Here is a 6,900-nt window from a genome sequence, read left to right as displayed (position 1 = left end):
TATGAGTTGGAATCCAATAACTTCTGGAGACCACTGTGCAAACGTGGATTTAGGGGAGTGTGACTGGTTCACCCACACTGGGTGCCGAGCCGAGCTTGCTTCACAAGGGGTGCCACAACAATGACTCAGAATGCAAGGCGAGAATGGGGCACCAAATGTTGGTGTCACACAGGGCACTGCTGAAATTTGAAAACCCAAAATCCACCACTGCTCACTGGGAACATAAGAATATGGGTAGAGCCTGCTGGATCAGGCGAATGGCCCCTCTAGTCCAGTATCCTGTTCTTACAGTGGCCAACCAGATGCCTGTGGCAAGCCTGCAAGTAGGACCCAACCCCAAGAACACTCCTGTGACTCCCAGCAACTGGTATTCAGAAGCCTACTTCCTCTGCCAACGAAAGTAGAACATAGCCATTGTAGCTATTGATACATGGCATTCCTCATATATGGCCTATAGAAATATTTATTAATACTTTCCCCCCAAGGGGTCATCACTCTGTGGTTCGAGCTTCAGTTTTATAGTCTGCAAAAGGTGAGCAGAGGAACTGCTTGGCACTTTAAAAGAGAGAGAGATGCAAACATGTATTCCGTACAGCAATAAATGCAGTCAAGGTATTTAACCACAGAGCCACCACACCTTAGACTTTACAGGGGGGGGGGGGCACATTTAGCTAAACTTCCAAATATGACACATTAAGAGAAGCTGAGATGGTGTCTCTGCTCTCTAATCTTTAATAATGTCTTTCTTCCCTATGGCTGGCAGAGCTATTAGGCGAATTCCAGCCTTAACTTGAATTTTGTGTCAAGAGCTGCATTTAGAGAATAATTTGTGGGTGGGTGAGCACATTATATTTTCATTCAAAAGCCTTCTGAGGACTTGCAGATTACACAGTGTTTGGGTTAGTAAGCACCCATTTGCCTAAACATTGTTTTGGGTGGGACAGGACAACCGAAGCGATATCTTTCCAGGACCAGCTAATGATAAAACCTACGAACAGCAATTTATAAGTAATGGCAAAATTCATTAGCAGTGCGGGAGGTAAACATCAATAAAAACATCTTTAAAAATGCAGTATAGACACCAACAACTGGGAAACACTGGCTTGCGAGCGCTCCAATTGGAGAACAGCCTTTACCAAAGGTGTCATGGGCTTTGAAAATGCTCAAACTCAGGACGAAAGGGAGAAACATGCCAAGAGGAAGGCACACTTGGCAAACCCTCACCGTGATCAACTCCAGCCCGGAAACCTATGTCCCCACTGTGGAAGGACGTGTGGATCCAGAATTAGCCTTCACAGTCGGACTCACTGTTAAAACCGTGTTGATGGAAGCCAATCTTACTCAGCTATGAATGATTGCCAAAGAAGAAGAGGAAACATCAATATCCTACTAACGATTTCTCCAGTAGCCCAGGAAGGCAGCTTCCACTCAAAACATTTTAGACCTTATATGCATTACAAACTTATATAGAAGCTTTGTAGCACTCTCTCTAGAATGACTTTCCCAATTCCCAAGTAATCTTGGGGACTGCAGATAAGGCTCATTCGCTCTTACAAGACTGCGGTTTCCAGAGATCTCTGGGCTAAAGGGGTGCCTGGTAAACTGGTGTGAAGCCTGCAGTAGAGATATAGCATTTGAACTGCAGTGAATCCCACAATCTAGGAATTACTGGGATGAATACAGACAAAGCTTCGGCCTCCACAACAGAGTGGGATTTCCCTTTTCTTAGTGCAGTTTAGGGTGGCCCAGGGTAGCTAACTAATGCATCTCATCAGGGCAAGATTTATCTGTACACAGAGAAACTTTCCTCCCTCAGAACCAAGTGTCTCCTAGATCTGTTCTAGGGGTTTCCCCAACCCTTGGGAATGGATTTTGGGAGATTGCAAGGTCTGCACATGGAGGGGGAGGAAGAAAATTCCACTGCAGGAGCATAAATCCCTGCAATGACAGGATATGTTAGTGCCTATGTGTTGTAGTGCCTAGAGCAGGAGTGTCCAAACTTTTTTCAAAGAGGGCCAGATTTGATGAAGTGAACATGCATGAGGGCTGACTAAAGGGCCGACCAAAGTTGTTGAGCTTCTTTTAGGATTGAAGTTGTTAAGCTTTTTTAAAGAATGAAATTGTTGAGGTTTTTTTGGATTTTACCCCAGAAATTAAACTGCCACAAGGCCCCCCGAAACAGACTTTGGACATGCCTGGCCTAGAGTGTTGGACTGAGACCTGGGAGACCAGGATTCTAGTTCCCACTCAGCCATGAAGTTCCATGGGTGACCTTGGTCCAGCCACTGTCTCTCAGCCTATCCTACCTCACAGGATTGTTGTGAGCTTAGAACAGAGAGGACCATGTATGCCACCTTGAGTTCCTTGGAGGAAAGGTGGGATATAAATGTAATAAATATTAAATAAATAAAATTAGATACTGCTCCGTAGGTCATATTGTCCGTGGTGGGCTGTCAGAGGACAGTGAAGAGTCACACACATATTTCTGAGGTTCATGGTGAGCGTGAGGACTAGTAACTTGGCCATTTTATAAAAGAAACCTCAGATCCGAAAGCAATGCCATATTCTTTCTGCACAGAGCTGCCAATATTTAAGAACGCTAAATGCCACATTTCATTTCCATTGTCCAGAAGCGGAGAATGCGAGCATGTATGTCACTTCGAAAGCCATTGATCTGTAGACTAAATGATCTCTATTGCATAGTACACGTTGGCTGGTGAGCAAGAGGATTAAAATGCTACATGCTGGGAGGAATTAGGAAGTGCAAGTTTTCATAACTCCTATAATTTGTAAAGACCAAAGGGGGTGGGGGGGACCCTGGTGGAATTAATCTATTTCTTATGCTCATTCCAGCTGTGTTTAATTTACCCTTGGCTATTCCTCTCCTCTGATCAAGGAATGCTGTGCCTTACATTGATTCCCCCCACCCCGTAATACTCACACTGAGCTTAGGGTTGTTTTTTTAAAAAAAATTAATTGTTTAAATATGCAATGTTCCAGAGCTGGAGTAACTACGACAGCATGACAGCTATATTCTCCCATCCTCTTTGTTGTCTTAGGGGCCCAGTTGGTACATATTATAACCTCTCTAGGGGAAAAATGGATCTTATTTTGTTTCAAGGGGCATAGCTCAGTGGTAGAACATCTGCTTTGCATGCAGAAGGTTCCAGGTTCAATCACTGGCATCTCTAGGTAGGGCTGGAAGAGACTCCCGGCCTAAAACCCTGGAGAGCGGCTGTGAGTCTGTGTCAACAATGCCGAGTTTGATGAGCCAGCGAATTGAATCAGTAGAAGGCAGCTTCCTATGACCTGATTTGTGTTCGAAGGAGGACTGGTGGGCAGTTGATGTTTTGAGAATCAGCTGATGACCCATGCTTGGTGGCTTTTGATGACCAGGAGATGTATCATTTTATTCATATACAGTGGTACCTCAGGTTACATACGCTCCAGGTTACATATGCTTCAGGTTACAGACTCCGCTAACCCAGAAATATCACCTCAGGTTAAGAACTTTGCTTCAGGATGAGAAGCAGCGGTGTGGCGGCAGCGGGCGGCCCCATTAGCTAAAGTGGTCTTCAGGTTAAGAACAGTTTCAGGTTAAGAACGGACCTCCGGAATGAATTAAGTACTTAACCTGAGGTACCAGTGTACCGCCTTTCCATTGTTTAAACCAGGCACCCCCAAACTCGGCCCTCCAGATGTTTTGGGACTACAGTTCCCACCATCCCTGACCACTGGTCCCATTAGCTAGGGATGATGGGAGTTGTAGTCCCAAAACATCTGGAGGAGGGCCGAATTTGGGGATGCCTGGTTTAAACCATGCTCAAGGCGGCTTGCAACATGAAAAGATTTACATAATTGCAAACGTAATAAAACTAGTCATAAATAAAACACATCAAAAAGTACACATTCCAACCTGAACCATTTCAACATGGAGGAGTGCCACAGGAAAGAGGCAAAGACTTATGAGTCTGCTGCCTCAGAAGGGAGGAATAAAGCCAAAAGGACTTACCTCAGAGGAGAGGTGATTTTGGTTCAAGGTTAGGTTCAACATCCTGATGGTAAGAGTGATTTGGCCGATGGCTTTGGAAGGGATACTTAGGTGTTCAAAAGCTCCATCAAAGAAGAGAGTCAGGATATAAAAATATTTTAAGGATCCAGGGCAGGTCAGCAAACTTTTTCAGCAGGGGGCCGGTCCACCAGACCTTGTGGGGGGCCAGGCTATATTTTGGAGAGAGAAAAATGAACGAATTCCTATGCCCCACAAATAACCCAGAGATGCATTTTAAATAAAAGCACACATTCTACTCATGTAAAAACACGCTGATTCCCGGACCATACGCGCGCCGGATTTAGAAGGCGATTGGGCCAGATCCAGCCCCCGGGTCTTAGTTTGCCTACCTATGATCCAGGGGGTTGAAGGGGCTCACAGCCTACTTCCTCCCTCCCACAAACTCATCACAATACTTTAGAAAAACCCACACCATCTCAATAACAAAAGTGATAAAAGTCACAGTAGCTTCAGTTTAAAGAAAGAGCACCCTTAGGTGTGAGAGTGAGGAGGGGCACTGAAATTTTAACCATTAATGTCTGGAGAGCAGACTGAGTGGCCCATAGCTCACCTGGTCACAGTCTTCTCCAGCCAGGTGAGCCCATCTCATGGAGAATAAGGCCATCACTAGCCACTATCTATGATGGCTATGTTCTACCACCACTGTCAGAGGGAGTGTGATTCTGAATGCCAGCTGTTGGTATGTGTGTCCCTTAGGCATCTGGTTGGCCACCTTGAGAACATGATGGGCTGATCTTAGTGTCTTTGTTGTTGTTTAGTTGTTTAGTCGTGTCCGACTCTTCGTGACCCCATGGACCAGAGCACGCCTCCCGCAGTTTGGTCAAACTAATGCTGTCTTCCACTGCCTCCCACAGTTTGGTAAACTAATATTGGTAGCTTCGAGAACACTATCCAACCATCTCGTCCTCTGTTGTCCCCTTCTCATTGTGCCCTCCATCTTTCCCAACATCAGGGTCTTTTCCAGGGAGTCTTCTCTTCTCATGAGGTGGCCAAAGTATTGGAGCCTCAGCTTCAGGATCTGTCCTTCCAGTGAGCACTCAGGGCTGATTTCCTTAAGAATGGAGAGGTTTGGTCTTCTTGCAGTCCATGGGACTCTCAAGAGTCTCCTCCAGCACCATAATTCAAAAGCATCAATTCTTTGGCGATCAGCCTTCTTTATGTTACAGCTCTCACTTCCATACATCACTACTGGGAAAACCATAGCTGTAACTATACGGACCTTTGTTAGCAAGGTGAGGGTCTTATATTTCCGTAATTATGACTAAATTTGCATCTAAAGCAGCATGTGCATGTTTCATGCAAATCTGTCCCTCTTCTGACCTCCTTCTGGTGCACAGAAATTTTTAGTTGCTTGCAGTGCTATTTTTTTCTAGAAAAAGAGGTGCTGGAGCTCACCACAAACTTCTCCCCCTCTTCTCTCTTAGAATGGCAACAGTGCCTACCTAAGAGGTTCTGCAGCTGAGCTCCGGTGAGCTCCAGCTGAAAAAAAGACCTGGTTGCTTGGTTGCCCACAATTTTTTTTATTTATTAGTCATTTGTGCCCTTCAAGGGAGTGGGGGGGGCGGGATCTCTTTTGTCATGTCAGCTTGTCTCTGGAGTACACTATCTGTTGAGAGAGACGTGTTATTCTTTATTGCCTTCTTTTGTGTGTCTGGACCCCTGAAGTATCCAATGCAATTGTGTGCTGCCATTGTTCTGTTATTTTATTGCGACACTGTTCCTTGTTTTGCTGCGATGTTTATGATCTGTTGCTTTCATTGTGGGCTTTACCAAGAGTATGGCTTGAAGAGCAGCATTTAAACATCCTAAGTAAAGAAATAAAAGACACGGCGCTTTGAGAGAGAGAAGGGAGAAGATTTTGCGAAGCCTTTGCCTCGTCCACCTGGAAGCGATTTCTTCCTTGCAGTTGGTGACCATCCAAGAAGGTCCTACTTACAAAACCACACTAGCGCCCACTGTGAAGTGTTGGAAGTCTTCAGCAGAGGCAGCATCTCATTATCAGATTTTAAGTTGCTTTGTGCAATATCCTTTTGCATGCTTTAAAAAACGACAACAACAGCCCTGTCCCATCATTTCCCCTTCCAAATTGGTGCTTTCACTTTGAATTGACAAACAGGAAGAAACCATGGCTGTGTTGCTTGATTCTCCTCCCAGATGCCCATCAACACCACGGTGCTCATGGTAAGCCAAGCACAGGATTCCAGTCTCCCTTGGCCACAGGTATGTTTCACCACCGTCTGGGCGGCTGCTTCTATTTATTCCACGGCGTTCTAAAAATTGTGCCTTCCAGGTTGGAAGCCAAAACCACTGCCAGAGTCCTTTCTTTATTAAAAGTAACAACTCGAAGGTATTGAAAAATCACAAGCCTTTTGGAAACATACTGAATCCTTTATGGGAGGGGAAATAATCGAATAGACAAGCTGTTGTTAATTTAGGGCCTTAATTTTCAGACACACTTCTTGAGTCAAGAGTACTTCCTGCTCTAGAATTCCTGCAGGGATACAGGTGGTCCCCGTTCGCCATCTCTGTCTACTGTACATTTAAAAAAAACCCCGTTTCTGACTACACTTAAAACAGTTCTGAAATCTCAAGTTTATGTCTAGACTATTTTAATCAGCTAAATGTCATAATAAGCCATACGCGACTCTTGATGGCTTACATATACCAGCCCTGCTCGTAAAGCGTAAGAGGTGTTTTTAAAAAGGAGCCTGTGTTTGTTTTGCCATGGAAATGGTGCTTTTAGCCTATCGTATCGAATGCCCTGGCAGGATTGGAAAGGTTCTTACGTAACGCCTGGATCAAAGCCCTGCTTGGGAGGCTGGAGATGA

The sequence above is a fragment of the Podarcis tiliguerta genome (genome assembly GCF_965153285.1).
Source record: "Podarcis tiliguerta genome assembly, chromosome: 7".
NCBI classification, from domain to species: domain Eukaryota; kingdom Metazoa; phylum Chordata; class Lepidosauria; order Squamata; family Lacertidae; genus Podarcis; species Podarcis tiliguerta.
The sequence above is the reverse complement of the archived record's forward strand: the minus strand, read 5'-3'. Positions refer to the sequence as shown.